Source organism: Belonocnema kinseyi, chromosome 8 (genome assembly GCF_010883055.1).
Source record: "Belonocnema kinseyi isolate 2016_QV_RU_SX_M_011 chromosome 8, B_treatae_v1, whole genome shotgun sequence".
Lineage (NCBI taxonomy): Eukaryota > Metazoa > Arthropoda > Insecta > Hymenoptera > Cynipidae > Belonocnema > Belonocnema kinseyi.
In genome coordinates, this window is record NC_046664.1 from 28,606,484 (window position 1) to 28,633,226 (window position 26,743).

Genomic DNA, 26,743 nt, shown 5'->3' on the forward strand with positions numbered 1-26,743 from the left:
TAGAGCTCCAAGGAGATTATGTTGAAAAATAAAAAAAAATTTACCCAAAAAAAATTGTTTTTATACTTCATTCTAAGGACTTATTGAACTACCCTCGTACTCTGAATTCATTAATTTTCTAAATTCCTTTATTTATCTAAATTACCTGATTTCTCTGAATTCCTTTAATTCTATGAATTCTCGAAATTCTCAAAATTCTGAGAATTCCTTGTTCCATCTCAATTCCTTGATCTCTCTCAATTATTCGGTTTATCTCTTAAATTCAAGGTATTCTTTGAATTCTCTGCATTCCTTGAATTATCTGAATCCCTTGAATTCTCCGAATTCCTTTATTTCTCTGATTTCTTTGATTTCTTTGAATTCCTTAAATCCTGTGAATTTCGTGAATTCCTTGAATTCTAGGGAGTTCTTTAATTCTATAAATTCCTTGCATTTTCTGTACTCCTTGAATTCTCTGAATTCATTGGTTTCTCAAAATTCTGGATTCTTTGAAATCTCTGAAATTTTTGGATTCCTTAAATTCTCTGCATTTCTAGATTTCTTCAAATTCCTTTAATCCCGTGAATTTCTTGAATTCTGTGAATTCCTTGAGTTCCCTAAATTCCACGAGTTCCCTAAATACCTTGAGTTCTCCAGATTCGTTGTTTTCTTTGAATTCCTTGATTTTTATGAATGACTCTAATTCTCAACATTCGTCGAATACTCTGCATTCTTTGAACTCTCTAAGTTTCTTCAAGTCTATGCATTCCTTAAATAGTCTAGAGTTCTCGAATTCCTTGATTTCTCTGAATTACTTAATTTTTCTGAATTCCTTAAATTCTCTGTATTCCTCTAATTCTCTAAATTCATTACATTCTTTGAATTCTTTGACTTCTTTGAATTTCTACATTTCTCTGAATTCCTTTATTTATTTCAATTCCTCTAATACTCTGAATTCCTTAAATTATCTAAATTCTTTTAAATCTTGAAAATTTTGTAATTCTTTGGATTGCTTTAATTCTCTAAATTGCTTGAATTATCGCCATGTCTTTAATTGTGTGAATTTCTTTAATTCTGTGAATTCCTTGAGTTCTTTTCAATCCTTGAATTTTTTGAATTACTAGCATTGTAGGTATTCCTAGATTTCTCGATATTCCTAGAATTCTCTGAATTTCTTGAGTTCTGTGAATTCCTTGAATTCCTGATTTCCTTGATTTCTTCTATTTCTTTGATTTCTATAAATTCCTTGACTTCTTTTAATTTCTACATTTGCCTGAATTCCGTGATTTCTTCGAATTTTTTTAATTCTCTTAATTCCCTAAATACTCTGCAATTCTCTGAATTTTCTGTAATCCTGGAATATTCTGAATTACTTAAAAATTCTTAATTTCTTAAAAATTCTCTAAAATCTTTGAATATTCTGAATTCCCTGAATTCCTGATATATTCTAAATTCCTGCAATTCTTTTAATTCTTTAAATCCCCTGCATTATTTTAAATATTCTGAGTTCCTGGATTATTTTCAATTGTAGCAATTCCTTAAATTACCTAAATGGTGTGCAATTCTTTGAATTGCTTCAAAATTTGGAATTCGTTAAATATTCTTATTTCCTGAAATTCTTTCATTCCTTTCATTCTCATAAATTAAATGTATTCAATCCTTTGCATTCCCTAAATTCTTCGGATTCTCATTGAAAAAATTTATTTCCTTCAATTCTTCTGTGAGTTCTAAATTATTTTCATTATTTAAAGTCCTTAGAATTTAGACAGTTCTCAAAATGTAGAAAATTTCACAAATTCAAGAAATTCTGATAATTAAAAGAATTCAGAGGAATTCAGGTATACCTAAGACTCTGAATCAATTCAGGATATTTTAAGAACGTTAAAATGAATCAAATGTATTTAAAAGAGTTTAAAAGGATTTGAAGCAATTGAAAAGAATGAAAAATCATTAATAATCGAAATAGTTTTGAGTCATCTTTCGAATTTTCCAAGAAACTCTTCACAGTCATTTGGGGGAAAAACTTTGCCTAGAAAATAAAGCTATGCATCTTAAATAAGTTATTTTGAAGTGTTGAAACTGTGCAATTAAAAATAATAATCACAGTAATTTTGTTTTAAATATGTATATTATTAATTTGCAGTACTCACTGAACTAGAAACTAGCAACGAGAAACTAAATATAATATTATATCTATTAACAAAGGGAAGGGATTACAAATAATAGAAATTTGTAAAAGTAAGAAGTTGAATTTCGCGGTTCAATCTGAATACAAACAATCTCTTTATAATGTTCTTCCACACTGTTCAGGTAAATTGGAACACATGCACTTCCGTACAAGTTTCTCGAGATTCTTACAATTCTGAAGTAACATTCCTTGGGGTGAAAATCTTATTAGCGTCCAGGTACAAATTTATTTCTCTATAGGGTAGAATCGAATCGTAAACTTCACTAAAAACATAATGTGCTCATTGATACCGATCCGAAATACAATCCAGTCGTTAGACGACGTTCCAAAGTCCAGGATGTCATGCTTGCAGAATCGAGGTATCGAGGGAATATGGGCGAGAGAGGATTATCGATGATCTCAATTTATCCAAGATGTATCCAAAATTTAAGAAAAAAATTATTTTTCATCGCACAGTTTTCTTTTATTTGATTTAAACAATAAACAGGCGATACAAGAGAAGGGAATTTGAGTTCCGAAAATGTCACTACATACAGGATTACTACCCTTAGAAGGTTTTTTTTTTATTGAAACAAAAATGTTCTTTTTGCCAAGTCGTTATTCAGATACATTCCTGATTGCACTTCAAAATCATTTCTTTAGGGTTTTTATTTTTTACGCATTTCCGAAAAAAATTCTCGGCAGATGCAAATACAAATTGTTCCATAAAAAATGTCCCAGTCATTTCCCGGTTTTTCCCGGTCAAGTTGTTTAATTTTTCCGGTCAACTGAAAGTAATATATTCATATTTGTCTCTAAACATGAGCATTTATTTTAATTCATGACATTCATTCCAAAAATCCTTTAACAAAACAGTGCAAAATATTGAAAAATAAACTAAATTTGAAGCAAATATCTGAATCTTGCACCAAAAATATAAGTTCTGAACAAAAAAATGGAATATTTCAGATTTTAGATGTAAAAATTAATTTTCAACAAGAATAACGGATTTTCAGGAAAATAGTTAAATTCGAGGTTAAATTTTAAACCTAAGTTATAGTTAAATTTTAAAAAAATCAATATTTGTTTCTAAAAAAGAAACTTATGAATAACCTTAGTGATGAATTTTAAACTACAATTACGAATCTCTAACTAGAATAGTGGAATTTTTTAACAACTACGTAAGTTTTTAATCAAGAAAAATAATTTATATAAAAAAAGATGAATTTACCACTAAAAAATCTTATTTTTCAGCCAAAAATTGCATAATTAAATTTATAGTAAAAAAAAATGAATGTTCAGCCAAAAAAACTGTATTTTTAACTAAAATTATAGAATATTCAACTGTAATGATAGTTACATTCTACCTTCAAATTAATAATAAATTTTAACTAATAAACAAATTCTTTACAAAACAGTTAAATTATTCCTTTTCATCCAAATTAAAAAGAAAAGTTTGCAATAGAATAGCTCATATTTCTATCAAAGATGTGAATTTTTAGTTAAAATGGTGAATCTTCAACAAAAAAAGAATTTACTTTTGATAAAAGAATTTTACATTCTACCAAGTGAATTTATTTTCTACCTGAAAGATGAATTTTAAACTTAAATGATAAATATTCAACGGGAATAATTGTATTTTTAACCGCAAAAAATAATTTTTAAACGAGAAGATTAACTTGCAAAGATAAATATAATTTTATAAAAAAAAAACAATTTTTTCAAAATATGTAGATTTTTAATGAAATAGTTTAGTTTTTATTTAAGAAAAGATCGATTTTCATTCAAATTGTTGAATTTTGAACAAGAAAAGTACAATTTAAAAAAAAATTGGAAATTAAAATTGTCAGTAAAAGGAATTAATTTTCAACCAAACTGGTGAATTTTCAACAGTTACTTTTATTTTCAAATAAAATGTATTCATTTTCAAATAAAATCAAATGCTTGAATTTTCTGTTAAAAGTCTCATTTTTAACAAAACAAAAAAAACGGATGTTCAGCAAAATAGTAAAATTTTCTACTGTAATAGTTACATTTTTAGTTTAAAAATGGATGGTCAACGCAGTAGTTACATTTTCAAATATAGATGAATTTTAAATTAAAAAGATAAATCTTCAACAAAAACAAAAAAAAAACAAATTAAAAAAAAATACTTAAATTAAATTAATTAGAGTAAACTGACATAATTTGACAAATCTGCGACAGTGGACAAAGCAGCGATTCGAACGAAATTAAGAGCCACTTTTTTATTTTTGCCGATTATTTCAAAAATTTGTAAGAATGTGACTCAAATATTAGCTTAGTCTACAAAAGTATTAAAAGATAACGAAGCTATGAAGACATAATGTCAAAATTACGTGGTAACCTTCGAAAAAATTTTGTTTGACAATGTACCTCCGTAGCTGCATTATTATTTAGCAACTTTTAATACTTAGCATAGTTTTCAGGAAAATTATATTAAATTTACAGATATAATTCGAAGCTATCAGAAAATGCCCGTTTATTTCGTTCGAATCCCTGAGAGAAAGTAGAAAGCAATTTTCTAAATTCAAACAAATTACTTAAATAATGAAAACTTGAAATTTTCTGCGATTAGAAGCAAATTTCCGGGTTTTTATTAAATTCTCGGTCATTTACCGGATTTTTCCCCGCTAATAAAGTTCCCGGTCATTTCCAATCATTAAAGATCTCAGTCATTTCCCGTTTTTGGGTCGTTTCCTGGTTTTTTGGTAATTTCCCGGTTTTCCCCGGTCAATAAAGATCCCGACCATTTCCCAGGTTTTCCCGGTCATTTCCCGGTTTTTCGGTCAAGTCGCCACTCTGAATATTGTAAGTCAATTTTCAAAACAAAAACATGGATAAGTATCAGTTGATCCTCAAAATATGAAATGAGCAATGTGAAAGTGAAGAAATAAGACCGGAACTTAATCGTCCTAATTTCTTTCTCGAGAATAAAAAAAAATGATGTCTTCTTTCTTATTATCCTATGGTAAGTGAAGCGAATCAAATTATCGTTGAATCAGTATCTAGTAATTCCACTCAAATAATAAACCGCAATCATATAGACTAAATACCCTATACGCACGTAATCACACAGTTACTAACTGAAATGTGTGCGTGCCATATAGGGAACTTTCCCACATTATGAGTTCTGGTTAGCGGTAATAACGACCACGAGCAAGGACTCTTCTCTACAGCTCTACACCTGATCCCCCCGTGTTAACGAACTTGTAATAATTTCTCCTCAATCGCTAGTTTAAATTGCATAGACGTCTTATTATTCTCTATATGGTGCAAATGGTGATATACACTTTCGCTGCACGTGCGTGCACTTGGAAGGTATGCAAGTTTTCTATTTTTAACAAAATACCAATGCTGTTTAACAAACCGGAGAAACAAAATAATTGAGAATAAATGAGGTGATAAATTCGCATTTAAGAGTATGCACTATCAGTTGCAACATTGTAGATATTGATTCTCCTTGGAGATATAAGAAGCTTGAATATATTCTTTATTTTAACAATATAACGTGGAATAATTGATTTTCTTGTTCCTTATAACTTCTGAAAAATAACATTCTTTAGGATGATTTAAATCCTTAAAAAACATTTCCTCTAGTAGGAAACCAAATTTCGTAATTCGATCAAATCAACGAGTACGTTTCCCTTTAAATTCCGGACAGATGAAAATTCCGCCCCGGCTACCTGCGAACGGTTCCCCCACTACACAGCTTCTCCTCCCTGCGCCGAACTGCTGCGGACGATCCTGGTATGCGGTTCTTTGTACCTAATGACTACTTAAATGTGGAATATTATGTGTTTTAAATTTAGCACTTCGTAATTCATAAATATAGCATTTGAAATTTGTTAATTATAAAGGTTCCAACGATATATTGTTTGACTTGAAAAGTTAAAAATTTAAGAAAAAATGTTCAAGTTTATGTAAAATTTTGCAGTATGCTTTACTTAAATCCACTGCAGTAGCTTTAATTTATTGCAGTAATATTTGTCTTAACTTGGGAATTTCTGGAAGCTAAAATTTGCCTACATTTGAAAACGTATTAACTAACATCATAAATTTGGGTTTATTTCTCAAATAATGGCACTTCTCAAAATTATCCTTAAATAATATTGCATTCCCAGTCCAAAAGTATAAATAGTCTCATTCCTAACTTAATTTGGAAACGCATTAACAAAGATCATAATTTTTTTACTGCTTAACCAATTTTTGTATGAAACTTAATTATAAATACCTTTTTAGCATATAAAAAGCAGAATATAAAGGATATTTTATGGAGTTAAACAAAATTCTCGTTTTTTTAATCTAACTTTAGGCATTTTAAACCGGAAGGAAAACAGAAAATTGCATTTGCCCAAGTGAAAACTTCTGTTTTATTTATACTAACTTAAGCCTCAACCAAAACAAACTAATTTTTAAGACAGAAAAAGGAATTTTCAAAAGAATAGTTGACTTTTTCACCTAGAAATATTTTTCAGTCAATAAAGAGAAAAACTACAGCCACAATGTTGAATTGAAAATCAGTCAAAAAGTGATGAATTTTTTAAATTATATTATTTGAAGTAATTTTAAGCTTGAAACCTTAATTTATACATTGAAATTTGTTCTGAAAGATTTCTAAATATTTTTTAAAAAATTTAATAAAAAATCATTACAAAATTTTCGTAGAATCTAATACAAATTTTGTTATTGTGTTGGAACCCGAATTTTTTCTAAAAATTTTTGAAAATCCTACAAAATCAAAAAAATTGCCCTAAAATCTTCTAGATTATATTTGGTAAGATTTTTAAACTTGTAAAAGTATTTAAAAAAATAATTTAAAAAGAAGTCATTTTTAATTGTTCTAGGAATTTGGATACATTTTTTTTTCTTTTGAAACCTTTCAAAATTCTGAGAAAGATTCTAATTTTGGTGTTAGAAATCCTACAAAATCTACTTTTTTTAAATGATTTAAAATCATTTCAAGTATTAAATTATTTTGGAATGTTTTCAGAACTTCTAAATATATCTTAAGCTTTCTCAAATTTTTTCGAAATGAATAATTGACTAAACATTTTTTTAGTTTATAATCAAAATCACGCTTTTTTAGTTAAAAGTTAAATTTTTAACCTAAAAGTTAACTATTCGAAGTTTAATTGAAAATTAATTTCTTTGGTTGATAATTTAACTATTAGATTAAAAATTCAATAATTTAAACATTTTTTGTGAAAATTCATGTTTTCGTTAAAAATGAATCTTTTTGGTTGAAAAGTCAACTGCTTTGTAAAAAGAATTTGCCATTTTGTTTTAATTATTTGTATTAATTAGTAAACAAAATCAACTATTTGGTAAAGCATTCATTTCATTGTAATTAAATTTTTTTAATTAAAATTTTAACTATGCCATTTTTGGGTAAAACCTTACCTCTATTAGTTTAAAAATTGAATAATATCCGGATTAGCTGTCACATATAATTTTATAGGCACATTTCAACATTTACTCTGAAAATCCCTTTTTTTTATTTTAATTGTTGATTTATTATGGACTCGCTATAAACACACACAAAAATCAATATAAACATAAAATCGGGTTTTACCTGAAGGTACGTTACTTTAGCACGGGAAGGGGCGACGGGTCATAAAAGACCAACGCTTGTCAGAGAGGAGGGGGGGGATTCAAAATTGTCAAAAATTGGTAAACTTGGTTTAAGGATGGCCCAATAGGTACGGACTCCCACTGAACAGATTTGACGGAAGTAGATGAGCTGAATAAGGGGAAGCCGTGTAGTTGGAGGAACCGTTCGCAGGTACCCAGGGCATTGCTCCCAATTTTTGGAACTTTTTGAACTGCGCTTGCGTCGGCGCCGGTACGCCCGTATTGGTTACGGTTATTGCGCTAATTTTTGATAGTAGAAATATTCAAATTTAATATTTATTATGTATAATGATTATGAAATGCATAAGCAGTCATTTTTAAATCCTAAAATAAGATTTTGGAGCGACAGATAAACAATAATTCGATTGTAATTAAAAGGACGTCACGAATTCTGAATTCAGAGAAAAAAAACATTACTTTTTATCCCAATCATTAATCTCGTCTCTGTCGAGTTTCTAAATTTTTTTATTGAAAACAATGTGTCTTAAAATAAGAACACTAAAATTACCAAAATAAATTAAGAATTTTTTTCTGATGACAGAATCTATAACGTTTTTTGCAATAAAATTACAGTACTTTTTCGCCTGTCATTCCAAAATTTCATTTTAGGATTAGGAACTTACTTTTGATGCATTTCCCAATCATTATTTGTTGTAAATATTAAATTTGAATATTTATATAATTTAAAATGCACGCGCCGACAGTAACCAATCGGGTTGCCACCGCGACGCAAGCGCAAAAAGTTCCCAAAACTGGGAGCACTGTCACAGGCCGGAATTGACCATCACTCTAAATTCCAGTATTGTAGCACTGCTATTTTCCCACATAGAAGAGCATTAGGTTGCTTAACGGATGAGTGAAACAGCAATGCGTCAAAGAGACCACACAAACCAAAGAATTTAAAAGGGTGGATTGTTTCTCGCTGTGGTCGAAATTTGTCAAATAACTTGAAAGTAAAAATTAAGTAGAATTCCATGAAAGCGGCAAAGTTCAGCTTTTGGATCATCACGAAACCTTCAAATTTTGCTTACAGAGTGAAAACTTTTCGCGTACTTTCCACATACCAGAGCATTGTCGAGTGTTTAGCATTGTTAGGCTTAGCGTTTATATTATAGAATAGAAGGTACACAAATTCTGACTATGTCACCGCGGACAATGGATCGTGCACATTGTGCTTACCCAACCGTCTTTCGCAATTTTTGCGTGTAACAACGAGCTGTGTGTCGTGTTATTCGTCACCGTAAAAGCCGCGGGAACAAGAGAAGAATATAGTCAACCAGACATGAGTAATAAATTCAGTATTTCGCAAACAGAAGCTACCATGCCTATAAAGTGTTGTAGAATATTCTTTAGTTACATAATATTAAAAGAAAATTGAAGTCTTTTTTTTAAACTCAAAAAATGTAATTATTTTGTGTATAAAAATAAGACAGCTTTACAAATCTCTAAATATTTAATCACGGAATTATGTTATGAAATTTTTCGTAAAACTCACCGTTGAAGTATATTAAAAAAATGTGGTTAATTAAACTTTCAATGGAAAGATCTACCCACTTTTTGTTTTTACAACTCAAGTATATTTAAAAAAATTGCAATTGATTTTTTTTCTGAAAAAAGATCTCACTTTTTTTCGCTTCTGAAAAAAGATTCTTCATTCGATCTCTCTAATAGCTTAATGGAAAAGCACCTTACCCTCAATCGTAAGTTCTGTAGTTTGACTTCCAGTGGAGCGAAGTGAGTGGATCTTTTTTCAGAAAAAACTTGACGAAAAAAAACTTTTAAATTCATTTTCCATCTAGTCAGTAATGACATTAAGTACTTTTCTGTTATTTGAAGAGTTAACTTTATCGAGTGTTAATTTATAATTGTACAGATTTCAGGATAATTTATGCGCACTAATCGATGGTAACTGTCTCTGATGATCATACAGATTCCTTTAATTTGCTCGTATTATAAATGTAACACTTCGCTTGATATAGCGTATATTCTTGAAAAGAGTTTCTTCTTTCGATCTTTCTAATAGCTTAATAAGAAAACCCTTGACCCGCAATCGGAAGCTATGTGGTTCTATTCCCAGTGGAGCCAAGTGGGTAGAACCTTTTCAGAAAAAAATTACTAAAAAAAATATTGAAAGAAAATTTATTTTTCACCGAGTCAGGAATAATGTTAAGTATTTTTCTGTTATTTAGAGAGTTAACTTGATAGATAGTGTTGATTTCTAATTTCACGGATTGTGGAATAATATCCGTACTGATCGATAGTTACCCTCTCTGATGATAATACAGATTCCTTCAGATTGCTCGGAAAAGTATAGTACTAGGGGAATTATTAAAGAAAATTTGGAAATGATGGAAAGGTCAAAATATTTATGTAATGTACAAAAGGATTTTTGACTTTTTAAATTAAATTCTTTTTATTATTAATCGTATAAATTTATACGCAAACAAATAATAAATTTGATCAAATTTTTCGAAACTCAATTCATAAATTAAAACGTAATTATAAACAATGGGAGAAATTTGTCTATTTTGCGACACTGGGTTGTATTAATGCTATCGGTTTTATTATGACGGATTATTTTCATTAAGTTCTACTTTTGATATGACAAAAAAAACATCGATCAAAAAACCTAACTGTCCTGAATGGCGACACATCTTTATGACAAAGAGTGATTACAACTCGTTTGGAACTTCGTATCCTTATACCTCTGCTGATCGATAGAAAAGGATTACCTTTCAATTTTTGAGAAACGTCTTATACTATTTTAAAATTTTTTGTCTGTAGCTTATTTAAAAATTATCACCGATATATTTACAATCGCATATATCACATAAACACTTATACAAAAAAAAGATTATAAAGCAGGGAATACTATATGTAATATTGGGATGTGTAGACAATCCATTCTTAATTTTTGGTTACGAAATCCCTAAAAATTGATAATCATTTTTTTAAACTGACAGATACATGTTCTTCTACTTGAAGTTCTTTACTGGAAGTGAATTTATGGTGATATTTTGATTCTAATCAAAATATTTTTTTTATATAAATCGAAACTAAATTTAGAGAAAATTTCAAATTGTTTCTTTTTTTAATTATTTTCTCAACAATAACACTAAAATAAAAGCTTCCAGTATAAGGTTCTATTTAACCAAATTTTCTCACCCTTCTTCATTCTCCAACCACTTACCCATTCCCGCAGGAGATTTTTTGTTAAAAGAATAGAATGCAAATAGCAAACCGATTGTATCCGAAGGATCCGACGATTTAATCTTTTGATACTACTTTAAAGTACTTTTAACTACTTGCAACATCTTTGTATAACATTTATTATATTGTTTTAATATTGAACTATTTTGATAAAAGATTCCTGCTTTCTTTTTTAAGGGTATTTTTTCAACTGAAAATTTAAACATGTAATTTTTGGTTAAAAATTGATAGTTTTTTTTAACTCTACTATTTTGTGAGAAATTCATGCGTTTTGTTGACTTTTTTTCTTCTAAATTTGCCTTTTTAAATAGAACATTTATTTTTTCGATTATTCATGGAACTACTTGATTTAAAGTTGAACTGCTTTGTTAAGAATTAGTTATTTTTTTGTTGTTAAATATTCACCTATTTGCTTGAAAAATCTTTTTTTCTTTGGTTGAAAATAAATGTTTTGAACTACACATTACACTATTACACTTTTTTAAAATTTTAAATTGATTATTTTTAGTTAAAAATTGAACGTTTTGGTCAAAAAGTAACATTTCTTTGAAAATTAACTTGTTTTTTAAAAATTCGACTGTTTCGTAGCAAATACATTTTCTTCTCAAAAATTCAACTGTTTGGTTAAAAATTAGGCAGCTTCGATCCTTTTTGATGATATTTAACTGTTTTTTTATGATATATTGAAACATTGTGTTGTTCAAGTATCAACTATTTTATTTTTTGTTTCAAGAATCAATCTTCTTTCATCAAAGTAAACTGTTTTTTTTTCAAATCAAAATTTTCTTTAGCTCGTTGAAATATTGAATATTATATTTTTTGTAAAGAACTATTCTGTTTGATTGAAAATTTAACTACTTGTTCAAAAGTTAAACTTGTTCGTTTAAAATTCATTCTTTGTTCTTAAAGATGCGTAATTTAATTTGTTGAAAATTTCATTGTATTGTAGAAAACTCGTCTTTTTGCTATAGAATTTAGCTGTTTTGTTGAAAATTTGTCTTTATCGGTTAAAAATTTAACTGATTGAAAATTAAACTGTTTTGCGCACGGTTCAACTGTTTTATTGAAAATTCGTTCTTTCTTTTTTTTGTTGTTGATGTGAAATTCAACTGTTTTTTATGTTCAATTAAAAAATTTTTTGTAAAGTATTAACTATTAAATTTGTCGTTACGAGAATTAATCTTTTTCGCTTAAAGTCAACTATTCTTTATTCTAACAAAAATTCTGTCTTTGTTAAAATATCAACTGCTATATTTTTATTGAGATTTATTCTCTTTTTGAAAACAATTTGGAACTTTGTCGTAAGTTAAACTTCTTGGATTAAAATTTATTTTTCGTTTTAAGGATTCATAATTTTAATTGCAAATTTACATTAATAATTTAATCTTTTTTGTTCAAAAGTTCGATCATTTCTTTAGAAAATTAAATTCCTTGTTGAAAATTCCACTGTTTCTGCAAGGTTTCAACTGTTTTGTTAAAATTTCGTATTTTTTAATAATATTCAACTGGTTTTTATGTTAATTTCAAAGTCGGGGTAAACTGTTTTCTATTTCGTATAAAAATCTTCTTTTTATTGTTAAAACATCAACTATTATATTTTTTGTTAAGAATTAATATTTTATGACTGGAAATTCAACTACTTGGTTGAAAGTTAAACTTCTTTGTTTAAAATTCATTTTTTTTTCTTGAGGATTTATATTTTAAGTTGAAAATTCAACTCTTGTTCTGAAAATGTAATATTTTTTACTTGAAAACTCGACCACTTGGATGAAAATTAACTTTTTCAGTAGAAAATTGTACTATTAGGGTAACAGCATTCATTACCTGCGACTTTGCTGTCAGAAAATATATTTTTTCGCGATTTGCAAGATAAAAAATTGTTTAAAGAAATGAAAGTTAGTTAGATGATTGCCAAGTATTCTGAACAAAAAAATACTGTTGAGATTTATGAATTCTATCTGTAAATACAGAAAAAATAACTTTTTATAATCAAAATTTTTCGGGCACAATACAAGGGTGTTGGTGCCTCAAAATTAAAAGTTATTAGTTGGAGATTATTTCTTGAAAGTTCTTTGAGAGTCAGCCAAAGTTCAATTTACAAAAAAATAATTAAGAGTTATTTTTCAAAAAATTGAAAAACATGGAATTTCTTTTTCATGAAAATGAATAAATTGAGGGATCGATCACCAAAAATTATAAGTTGATTTTTTTTAATCATCCTGAAATAGTGGCGAAAAGTTAAGGCCCCTCTCTCGTTTTGATTGCAACTCGTTCAAAAAATCTCTGAATTGTTGAATAAAAAACCTCTGAAAGCTTAAAATCTTCAAAATTGAACGATATGATGACTTTTAACCTAAAATTTTGTTTTCAGTATTTAGAGGGTTAAATATCCCAAAAAACAGGGGTTTTCGCCTCCTTTTTCAGTCGTTGACTTTCACCTGTTCCTAAAAAGCGCTGGACATTAAGAAAAATACAAAAAAAAAATCACAAATGTGAGTGCAGTGCAATAATTAAAATTACTTAATTTTTACGCAACAGATATAATTTTGAATATTTCTGGCTTTAATCAGTGTTAACAAGTGGGCGACACAGCGGAACAAGTGGTAGAAGAAAGTATCCTTTTCGTGATACTAGTAATTCTATAAGCTAGCAGACTTTGCTGAAAAAATATGACAAAAAACTTACTATAGTCATCGAAAGGTACTTCTTCCTACCACTTGTCTCAGTGTGTCGCCCACTTGTCAACACTGATTATAGTCAGATATATTCAAAATTATATAAGTTGCGTACAAATAATTTTATCGTAAATTGCATTGATACACTGCACTCGCATTACAAAACTGCAAGCTGGACCCATTACACAGCTCCCTATTATCATTTCTTCGCAAGATAAAGTTAAAAAAAATTAATTTCCGTAAGCTTTCAAATGCTTTTTATTCAACGATTCAGTGATTTTTTTCGCGAGTTCTAATCAAAAGAAGTGAGAAGCGTCGAGTTTTGTCCCCGACTTTAGTTCAGACCCGAAACATAATACACACTCACACACTCGTCCGGGGTTCGATCCCTGAGCCGGTACCTTTTTCAATTTTTTATGATGAAAACCCTGGTTTACCTGAGACCGAGTTTGAATAAAGGGAAATCTTGTAAGGCTTCCTATGTAGATGAATACTCAAGCTTCACTGTTTGAACGATGCACCTTGTTAACGTGTATGGTTCTTGGTATTATGTAATTGCAAGCTTTCATATTTGATGCTGAAGTTATGAGGGTGGTTTGCGTTTCTATTGACTTTGTTGAATATGGCCAAGTCACGTTTCAAATAATATACTCATTCAGCAAATATTGGTTTTGTTTGAAACCCACATTTAGTTTGTGATAAATAGAACTTAGAGAAAATTCCACTACCAAATGAGGTAGTTTAGTTTTCAACAAAAAAGTCCGTTTTCAATAGAAAGAAATACATTTTCAAACAAGAAAGATGAATTTTCTACCACAAAAGAGACATTTTTTAATCCAGAAGGACAAATTTTGAACTATTCAGTTGAATTTTTGACATAAGAAGATGACTTTAACAAACTTTTTTTTTAACTACGAAAAACTATTTTCTACATAGAAGATTTATTTTCTACGAAAACGCGATATTTCAAAAAAATATAAAAAGCAAAAAAAACCAAAAGAATATAACAAAATAAACAAAATATAACAACAACAAAAAAATAATCCTCAACCAGTTGAATTCAATGAAAAAAGACATTTTTTAACTACTTAGTTAAATTTTCAACAAAATAGATTAAGTTTCAACAAAACGTATTAATTTTCTACCCAGATAGATAAGTTTTTAGCAAAATACACTTTTTATCTACCAAATAGTTTAATTTTCAACATATAAAGAAAAAGTTTTCAATTCAAAATAGAATAGCTAAATTTGCAGATAAAAACTGAAAAAGAAAAAGAATATTGCGGTCACTAAGGTTTTGTAATTTTCAACTCGAAAAGTTAAATTTTCGACAGAAAAGTTCATTTTAAACTAAGAGAAATAAAATTTCAAACCAGAAATATTTATTATCTTCTATAAGAGATGAATATTCTACGATAAAGATAATTTTTCAATTCAAAAGGACGAATTTTCAACTGAACAGTTAAATTTTCTACAAAAAAATTAATATGAAAATATGTCGAAATAAATAATTTGGACAAAAATATTCAACGAACTTTTTAAATTTTCAGCAAAATAATTAAACTTTAAAAAATAGCTGAATGTTTTTACTATAAAAATTATTTCTTCAACAAAAAAAATAATTTTCTTCTAAGAAGAACAAAATAAATCCATTTTCAAGCAAACAGTTCAATTTTAAACTTACAAACATAAGTTTTAAACCAAAAATGGAACAGATAAATTTTAAATTGAAGAAAATAATTTAAAAAAAAAGGATTGTACCTTTGTTGAATTTCACGAAAAAAGACGAATTAGAAGGAAAATAGTTGAATCGTCAATCAAATGAATAAATTCAACAAATAATATTAATTTACTACACAAATAGTTGAATTTTCTACGAAATAGTTAAGTTTTCTACTAAAACAGATCATTTTTTAATCAAGCATAGAACCACTACATTTTCTGCCAACAACTAATTTTCAACAAAAAAAAAAAGAAAACCAAATTTCAACCTAAACTAAACATGGGATTGCTGAATTTTCAGTTAAAAGAATTCATTTTAAACAAACAAAAAAATAATTTGCTACAAAATAGCTAAATTTGTAACCAAAAGTTTAAATTTTCAAACAAAAAGTTTAATTTTCTATCAAAGTTGTTTAATTTTCGGCAAAACAGACGAATTTTCTGCAAAACATAGTTACATTTTTCACCCGAATATATGTATTTTCAACAAAAAAAGTTATCTTATGACCAAATAATGGAATTTTAAACTTAAATGATAAATATTCAAACAAAATATGAATTTCCAAATGATTAGTTGAATTTTAAACTAAAAAAGAGAAATTTTCAATTAAAACTAAATTAAAATTTTTTTTAAATTGTTAAAATATCAAACAAAGGTATGAATCTTTAACCAAAAAGATTAATGTTTAACGAAACAAAAAACGAAATTCCACCTAAACAGAGTAATTCTCAAATAAATAGTTTAATTTTTATCAAAAAGTTTAATCTTCTAGCAATGTATTTAATTTTAAACCAAAAATATCAATGTTCAAAAAACAGGTAATTTTCAACCAAATAGTTTAGTTTTCTACTAAATCGATAAATGAATCTTCAAAAAAACTTAAGAAAAAAACTAAGCATTCGACCAAAGAATTGAATTTTCAAACAACGAGTTGAATTTTTACTATTATTATTATCATTATTGTTATTATTACACCATTAAGTCATTTCCCTTTCAACCAAGAAAAAGATTTTTTATTGAAATAGTTGCATTTTCAAGAAAATATTAAAGTTTCAGACAAACACTATGTTTTTTTGTTGAGTTAATCATTTTTATCGAAAATTAAACTATTTAGTTTAAAGTTGAACAAATCTGTTAAAATTCATTTTCTGTTGTTGACGATTCATCATTTTAGATAGAAAACCATATTTTTGATTGAAAAATCCTTTTTTTTAAATTAAATTTTTTCACTGAAGTTACACTGGTATAGCTTTTAGTTGAAAATTAATATTTTTGGTTGAAAAATCAACTTATATTAATTAATATAATTTTCGATACATTTTTTATAAAAAAGTGTATGCGCAAGTCGGAGCGAGGCAACAATTTCACTCGTGTGATATCTGCTCTCGCTTCGCTCGGGCAACAAGCTTCACGTTCGTGCAATTCTCGCCTTTCGTCCCTTGTTGCGCAATATACTATTTTAATTTAAAAAAAATATATTTAAATCAAACAAAATTTGAAAATTATTTCACCAAAAAAATATTTAATTAAAACTGGTTTATTTGATAGAAACAAAATATATATTCGAATTAAAAATATATGGTCAACCAAAAAATTCGTTTGAATCAAACATACATATGCTTGACAGTATGGCAAAGAAAGAATATTTTCCGTTCAAACATAATATATTAGATTCCACAAACATTTTTATAGTGTAATCTTTAAATTATATCAATTTTTTAAATTGAAAAATGTCATAAATTGATATTACACAATATTTTAGGTAAAAACATAAAAACAAATGTAAGAAAAATCAACTTTCTAAAAATTAAAATAACATCTTGGGAGGTCCGCTCAATGCAAGAATCATACTTTCATGTGACAAATCCATCTTTACTGCTCTCAGATATTACGGATAGAAGACTTTAACATAGATATGCATCTGTGGATTTTACTACTGCGACTGGGTGCATATGTCGTTTTATTTAAATTTAGTCATTTTTCCAGTCTGCGGCTGTATGTTGGAGAATATTCTACTTCATGAATGTGCATCCTGCGAATCGTGCAATTCTATTCGGACGGAACGATCCCACGATCGGTCAAGTATTCCTATTGCAACTTCCGAGTCTTTTAGTGCACACACGATTTTGTTTTAAATATTGCTTATTTAAAAAAATAAATGATCAAATAAATAAACGTTTTGTCCCTAAATTTTGTGAGAATTCGACCTTAGTTTCTTAAGACATTTTTGTATTTGTTTTCAATTCGGTAATTTTTTATGTCACTGAGGTTACACGTAAATAAATGTACTAGTTGGATTTTCAATCAGAAAGTTAAATTTTCAAAGTAAAATTTCACATTTTTGGAATAGGGCAAAATTTTCAACCTAAAAAGTTGAATTTTTGAGAAGAAAGTTTTGTTCTCAGTCAAAGGAGATGAATTTTTAAACGAAAATGTGTCTTTTCTATTATAGAAGATAAATTTTTAATCCAAAAGAATGAATTTTCAAAAACGGTTGAACTTGCAACCAAGGAGATTAATTTTCTACGAAAGGGCGAATTTTCAAGCTGTTGAACTCAACTAAAAAAGACCAATTTTGCAACAAAATAGTTGAAACCTTAACCAAAATAATAAATTTTCAACAACGAAACATAAATCAATTTCTTGCAATATAGTTAAATTTTTGACGTATCAAGGATAAATTTTCAACTTAAAACTGTTAGCCAAAGAAGAAATGATTTACAAAAAAAAACAGTTAAATTTGCAAATAAGTAATTTAAGTGTGAACCAAGTATTTTATTTTTCTGCTAATATAGTTTAATTTTTATTATTATTTTATTTTACTTTATTATTTTATATTTTAATTCTACCGAATTATTAAATTCGCAAACCAAAAAAAAAAATTTAACCCGAAAATGTGAATTTACAAACAAAAAATTAATTGACAACCAAATAATTGAATGTTTTAATAATATGTTTGATCATCAAAGAACAACAAATTCATTTTTTAGAAATTATTTCTTCCGAAAGACAAATTTTTAACCAATTGAATTCTACTAGCACAGACGAATTTCTAACAAAATAGTTGAATTCTTAACGAAAATTATAAATTTTCTACAACTAAAAATACATCAATTTTCTACCAAATAATTGAATTTTTATCTTATAAAGGATAAATTTTCAAAAAAAAATTAACTTTTCAAAAAATAGTAGGTTTTCACCCTAATAGTTCAATTTTCTACTGAATTGCTCGAATTCCAAACCGAATAAATAGATTTCTTTACAAAACAGTCGAATTTTCAGCAAATAAATTAATTTACAACGAAATAGTTCAATTTTCAAATTAAATTTGGAATCTTGAAATAAACAAGAAATTAATTTTTCAGGTAGTAGTTCAACTTTGAATTAAGTAGTTGATTTTTCAAAAACAACAACAAATCATTATCAAAGAAACATTGAAATGTTTATATTTGAGCAAAAAAATGTTTCAATTTAGAATCAAATACATTTGAATTCCTTTGTGTAAATAAATGATATTTCTACTAAAAGAAAGAAATTTACAAACATCTTTTAAACTAACTCAAATTATTCTTGACGTTAATTGAAAATTTTCAATATAAAATTGCCTGGAAATCTTGTAGTTTTTTAACTTTTGAAATTATTAAAAAAATTCAATCATTAACAATTAATGTAATCTAATCTATATAATCTATCTAATCTATGTAATCAATCAAGCGTAGAAAATTAAGAAAATTAGGATTTTCGGTAAATATCTAGGAAAAAGCTAAGCTCCGGAGTTTAGAAAAATATTCGATTTAAATGTTACATTTTCTCTAGATTTTTTATTTATCCAGTAATTGAGAAAAGTTTCAGATAAGTCCTCTAATTTCCCAGAGCGTTTCTGATATTAAGTCACTCTTCTATTTTTATTTTTTAAAGATCATCACCAAAACAAAACTAAAAAAGCATGATTAAAATTAGTTAAAACAAACCATCTACATCTAAAAATAACCAATTCTGGATTATCAGATTGAACGAAATTCATAAGACGACTCTCAAAAGTCAATAGAAGTTGAAAGTGTTTAAATTAAACTATTGCAAACATTGTGGAAAATAAAATTTTCCAGCATGCAATTTTATTCAGCAGATGTTTCTCGAAGCAAGCCTTTTATTCGGAACCAAACTTTTTCCAAATAAGCTGAAAGACATGCATGATTACACACAGAAAAATTTACTCTTCTGTTAAAAGGAATTTCCTTTGTCTGAAAAAGTCTTTTTGGAGCACACATTATCTTTTCACAACAAGCCTTATCTAGTTTTAAAGCTAAACAATTTTGGTGTTTTAAAAAAGATATTCAAATTGTTCAAAACGAAACAGTCAAGATGACTATCCTTTTATTTCGAGACAACTTTTTCTCTAAGTGTATGGCATCAAAGCACATCAAACTAGGCTTGATTCACGATCGCCATTTTACTAACGTCGATCAAAATCCTATAAAACATTCTATTAAAATTTCTGGACCGATCCTAGGCACGTTGAAAACTTTAACTGCTGAGTTGAAATTTTCACGTTTCCTAGTTGATAGTACGGAAGAACAGGTTGGTTTCCTTGGTTTTCAGAAAACAAGCTCCACTGGTCTTTATCGAAATATTTCGGACAGTCAATTACAATTTCTAGGAAATTATCGACATTGTATTCATGTTTGCATTAAAAATTGTAATGCTACAAGTCTGTGTTTGTATCTAGAAATTCTCGTAACAATAATATCAAGATTAACCAACATCGCATTAACAGATAAAGTTTCAGTAACTGCGTTCTGCTCAGAATTTGTTGTGACCCTCTGAATTATTACTTTGTGAGTTATCACTCTTCTTGAAAGTTGAAAAGGATATCTGAGACCCGTTTCCATAGCTCTATTATTTTCTAAAACATTTTATATTTATGACAACGCTATTTTAGATGAAACAAACCTCACGACAAAATCAGCAAAAGTAATCAATGATATTAATGACCTCGAACAATCAGACGATGGTGCACCCTAATGTTCTAAAAACAATATTAAACTAGGATATTAATCACTTTCTTAATCATCGAAACATTTTGCATTTGCAGATAACGGAACACCCATTGATTGTATAAGTTACCTGAAGAAATATTTGATTATCACGTGCATAATGAGAGAGACTAACGCAAAATTACTCGTTGTTAAATGAAATAAAGCACAAAAAGTTTTTAGTATAAAAATCCGGGTGATGATCAATTCCGCCCCAGCTACCTGCGTACGATTCCCCCACTACACGGCTTCCCCTCACTAAGCCGAATTGTTGCCGTCGATCTTGGTGAGCAGGAGTCCTTTGTACCTTATAAGGGCTAAAATTCTGATTATAATATTTTGTTTATTTAGCACTTGGTAATTTATAAATATAATATATGGAAAAATCATCAACATATTTTTACTCAAATACGCTGCAGTAACTTTAATTTATTGGTGTAATATTTTTCTTACCTTGACAAATTTTGGAAGCTATATTTGACCACATTTGAAAAGTTATTAAATAACATCATTTGGTTTATTGGTTATTATTTTTGGTTATTATTTATTGGTTTATTTGGTTTATTTTTTAAACAATCTCATTGCTCAAAACCATCCTTTATTAATTATGCACTCCTAATCCAAAAGTATGAATAGTGTCATTCGTAGCTTAATTTGGAAACTCATTAACAAAAATCATAATTTTTTTATTGAGTAACCAATTTTTTTGGGAAAGTGAATTAAAAATAATGTTTTAACACATAAAAATCAGAATATTAAGGATTTTCATGAGATGAAACTCAAAAGAGTCCGTGTGCAAATCTAACTTTAGAAGTTTTGGACATGGGCAACAACAGAAAATTTCAGTTGCTTCAGTTTCGAAAAAATGTTTAAACTGAGTTCGAAAAATTTTTAATATGATTATTTTTTCTTTTAAAAATAATATGTTTGATAATACCGGCTCTAGACGTATTTGCTGCTGGCACTTCTGTTTTCTTACTATTAAATTAAGCCTCAACAAAGCCGTACTGATTTAAAAACAGAAATAAAAGGAATTTCCATAACAACCCAGTAGGCACAAAGTTTAGCGACGTTTTTACGATATCGTTGCGACATCTTTACGACAGCTTTACGACCTCCTATTTCCATGTCATTAAGGTGTGGGTGGGAGTGTGGCATCTTCTGTAATCCAGCTACTTGGAAGGTTTCGATATCGTAAATATTTCGATATTTCGATATCGTAAATAAGTCGTATCATCTGACGATGTCTTTATGATATCGCAAAGACACCGAAACGACGTGAACATAGGATTTCGTAAAGATGTCGTAAATATGTCGTAACTATATCGTAAAGACGTCGCCAAATTGTGTGTCCACTGGGAAGAGTTAAATTTTTAGCCAAAACAGATTTTTCAGCCAATTCCAAAAAATGTAATATAAATTGTTCACAAAATTGGGTCTAAAATCTTTTTGAATGTTAACTTACAATTTTTTTTTAAATCTAATGAAAAATTTGTTAATAGCTTGGAACTTGAGTTTTTCCACGATTTTTGTATAATCAAAGTTTTAAAAAATTGCTTTAAAATCCTCCAGGTTTTATTTGAATACTTTGGTAAATTTAAAAAAATCATTTTTAGTTTTCCTATGAATTTTGAAACAATTTTTTTATTCTTTTGAAACATTTAAAAAGGCATAGAAAGCTTGCTAATATTCTGTTCAGAATCCTTAAAAATATACCTTTTGTTTGAAATTATTTGAAACCTTTTAACGTTTTTAATAATTGGAATGTTTTCGAAATTTCTATATGTATCTTAAACTTACTCGAATTTTTTCGAACCGAATAATTGAGCAACATTTTTTTAGTTGTCAATGAAAATTACGTTTGGTTAAAAATTTCTTAATTTTTAATATCTTTGTAAAAAAGCATGTATTTGGTTAAAAGTTAAACTTTCTGGGTAGAATATTAATCTTTGAATTTTTAATTCAAATGTTTGGTTAAAAATTGTTATTTTGCTAATAATACATTTTTGAGATTGAAGACTCATTATTTTAGCAAAAAATTCATTTATTTTGTTGAAAGTTTCACTGTTCGGTTGAAAGTTCGTTTTCATTTAGCCAAGAATGAATTTTTAAACGGAAAATGTAACTATTCTATTTTTTCTTGATAATTTATCTAATTTTAGTTGATAATTCAATTATTTTAGTAGGAAATTTATATTTTCGTGTTGAAAATTTCACTTTTTGGGTAAAAATTTATACCTTCGGGTTTAAAACTAAATTGTTTTGCAGGTAAGACATCTTTTTGGATTGAAAATTCAGTATTTAGGCTGAGATTTTTTTTCTTTAGTGGCTGGAAAATCTTTCTTAGTTAAAATTTAACTTTTTGTTAAACACTCCTTTTTTGGATTGCAAATTAGTCTGTCTTGTCAAGCATATTATTTTTAAAAGGAAGAATAGCTATTTTCAAAATTTGCCGAATTGATTTTAAACATTCCATGGAAATCCTTCATATTCTGGTTTTTAAATGTTAAAATATTATTTTTAATTCACCGTACTAAGCAAATTGGTTATGCGATAAAAAATTATAATATTTGTTTATGGGTTTCAAAATTAAGTTGCAAATGAAATTATTCATACTTTTGGACTGGGAGTGCCAAACTATCTGAGTATAATTTTGAGAAAATGCGATTCTTAAAAAAAAAGTTTATCAGGTTAGTTAATGAATTTTTATTTCTGGTCAAATAACATATCGTTGGAATCGTTATAATTCGCAGATTTCAAATATTATATTTATAAATCACTTAGAGCTAAATTTATAAAAACTTATATTTGGCACTTTAGACTTCATTAGGTACAAAGGTCTTTCGCTGACAATGATCGACGGCAGTAGTCGGGTAAAGTGAGGGGAAGCCATGTAGTGGAGGGAACCGTTCACAGGTAGCTGGGGCGAAATTTTCATCTGTCCGTGTAGTGGGGGAACTGTTCGCAGGTAACTGGGACTGAATTGTCATCTGCCCTAAAGCTAAAATTTTTGATAAACCGTTATTGCATACTTTGACTATATTCGTATTTCAACCTATATTACTTTACACTGAGATCTCCAATAAAATATTCTTAGAATGCTGAAAAAATGGTTTGTTGAAGCAGTGAAATGGCAATTTCATGGCTGGAAAAAGAAAACTAGAGATACTGAAAAATATAATTTCAGCTCCTTCAAGCATCAAATAGAATATGCACTTTCTTCAACAGTCTTTATTAGCCAGATTCGGTTACGAAGTTTGAAACAAAACATTTTATAAGAAGATTCCCAAGACATCTACAGTTTTTCTTTTTGTTTCGATTTTGTTTAGGTTTTGTGTAGTAAGGCCCAAGAAATTTAAGTTCCCAAAGATCAAAAAAGTTAAACAAGATATCTCACAAAGACTTTCTAAAAGGATCTAAGATTATATTGACTATTACCTCTATATTTTGAGGAAAAATATAGCATGACTATATAATTCTATGAATATAATTTATAGCTGTTGAAATCGGATTCATCTTATGATTAAAATCTCTTTCCCCAGGTTTGAAATCAGTACATGTTTTATCGATTTGTGAAATCTACGGTAAAACATCATTCTTTTCCCAGAAATGAAAGTCGCAGGAAGGTCGGCAGTATTGATTAAATACTAATTTTAGTCCTAGACTCGACAAAGATGTTCCAATCAATATTTGACGTAGGCAGGTTGAAAACAACTTCTTAAGGAAACGGATATAGAATTTTCTTGGTGCAAGTAGAAGCTGAAATTATAATGATCGTTTTTAAAATTAATAATCGAAGGTGAATTGATATAAGATAGAACAATAAGCGTTACGAAACTTTGACGTTAGGTGAAATTTAATATCGGGGCAGAGAGTAAAAGGATATGGACCTAGAGAAATCAGTATTCGGCGTTTAGATCCTTATAGGTTCGAATTTATATACTGAATCGCACAATTTTTTTCTTTCTTTATTGAATTTCTAATTTTACTGAACTCTTCAGTAAAGAATCAGGAACTGTTCAAGAAAAAGTCTGGAACTGTTCAAGAAAAAGCCTGGAATTTTTACACTATTGCCTTGTCACATTGTTAAAAAAATCGGAGTCATGAGAATTTTATTTCTAAAAGCTTATTTCTAAAGGACAAAATTGAAATTATAAATGATTCTCTAATACTAAAGACAGGTTCTTGACTTTTTGACCACATGATTTGAAAATGACAAAAGGAATCTATTCGTTATCTCTTTACCATATTAAATGTGGTTCTGTGCATTCATCTACTCATAAAGATTACGAATTTTCTGCACCATCAATTTAGTACATCAAAAGTTCCAAGTAAGTACAGAGAAACCTTTCAATAGTCCTCCCTTCTATAACCCTTCCGAGAATTGACGCCGTGCCGCAGGTAGGTGTGACAGGAGTTGCGCGGGGTGCGCAGGGTCTGCGGTTGTCACTCAGGCGAGTACTCAAGCATGAACAAACAAAAGCCCAGTGGGCTAAAATGAGTTAGTTCACATCCACCGTCAGCCCTCCAATCGGCACTCTAGAAGAGTTTCACTGTAATTTTATTTCATGGTAGAATTTATTTCTGACTGCTTCTAGTTTTTAATGATAAAAAGGAAAATTCAAATTGTAAATATTTTCTCAATATTAGAAAATAACTCTGTTTTTAATACTTTGGCACCACACTATAATTTGAAAACTTTTTGACAATTTTGAAAAGATGAGGAAGATTGAATTATAAACAAATACTTACATCTTAATTTCCTATCGGTACAGTTAAAAACATGTTCTGTTCCAACAGCCAAAAAACTACCGGTACTGACAATCAGATTTTTGGGAACATTTAAAAGGATTCAAATTTTAATCTGAAAAACTTTAAGAACATTTTCTTATTTTTCAGGATTTACAATACAAAATTTTTAGTAATCTTCGAATTATTCAAAAGATATTTCGAGATTTTAGAAGTCTTGAAAAGATTAAAAAATAAATATTGAGAAGATTTCAAGGAATTTAAAACAATAGGTGTCATTTGAATATTCCTAATAGAAAATTGGCAACCTTTTTCAATATTTTGAAGGGTTTGAAGAAAACAAGAAATCTTCTTAAGATTCCTGTGAATATTTTAAATCATTTTTTACTTTGAAAAATGAATTTTAACTAAAGGTTTAAGGCATTTGAAAACATTTTCAAAATTGTGAATAAAGGATGCGGAAAATGTTAAGGGAATATAAAGAGTAATTCACGTCAATTAAAAAAATATTGATGGTTTTTCTAGATGTTTCAAAGAGATTTTAAATATTTTAAAAGTAAAATATTTTCAAAGTTTGATCAAAAAAAGTTAATTTCTTCCATGCTCCTACAAGTCCTAAATATACTTTTAACTTATTTGAGTCTTTCATCAGAGTTTGTAAATTTTTGTAAAAAAAAACTTCTTAGAAATTTTCTAGATACTTTTTCAACATATCTGAAATCTTCAAACAAAATTTGGAATTTTTGCAAGAAACCTAGAAAAATTATATTTAGACAACCTTGAAAGAAATAAACAGATAAACGTAAAAAAATTAATAGCTCTTCAAAATTCTTCTGTTGTATTACAAATTATTTTACCTAGAAAATTATAATTTGATTGAATTTATCTTCTTTTTCTTGAGTGAAAAATCGTTTTTCATTTAGATTTCTACTATTCTGTAGAAACTTTGTCTTTTAGGTTTGAAATTTCACCTTTTTTGCAGAAATTTGAGTCTTTTTAGTTAAAAATGCAACTGTTTAATTGTAAATAATTTTTTTAGGATTCAACTATTTCCTTGAAAATTCATGTTTCTTGAATCAATTCAACTCTTGTTGATTTTATATGAAAATGTTTTTATTTCAAATATCAACTATTACGTTTTTCGTAAATAATTCTATTGATTGGCTAGAATGTGAACTAATTTCTAAAAAATGCACTATTTTGGTCAGAGATTCATAATTTTATTTCAAAATTCATCTCTTTGGCTAAAAATGTAAATAGTTTGTTTAAACTTCGTCTTTTCTGGTTCAGAATTAAAAAATTTTATTTCAATACGTCCCTTTGGAAAAAATATATCTATTGCTGATTTAAAATTGAAATCTTTTTAAATTTAAATATCAACTATTACATTTTTCGTTAAAAACTTATCTCTTCTGATTGGAATTATAACTACTTGCATTAAGTTTTATCTGATTGTTGATAACACAGGCCAACAATTCTCAGAACCAGAGACCAGACCTACTATACCCGAAGGTTTTTGCTGCGCTGAATCCGAATCTGACCTCAGAAAAATTCC

At 28.0% G+C, this 26,743-nt stretch overlaps 1 protein-coding gene across 1 annotated transcript in view; it reads left to right on the plus strand.

Annotated features, from left to right (window-relative positions):
* Positions 1–26,743, plus strand: part of LOC117178420 (coiled-coil domain-containing protein 186-like) — a 250,099-nt gene that overhangs the window by 57,034 nt on the left and 166,322 nt on the right. The window lies entirely within an intron of this gene.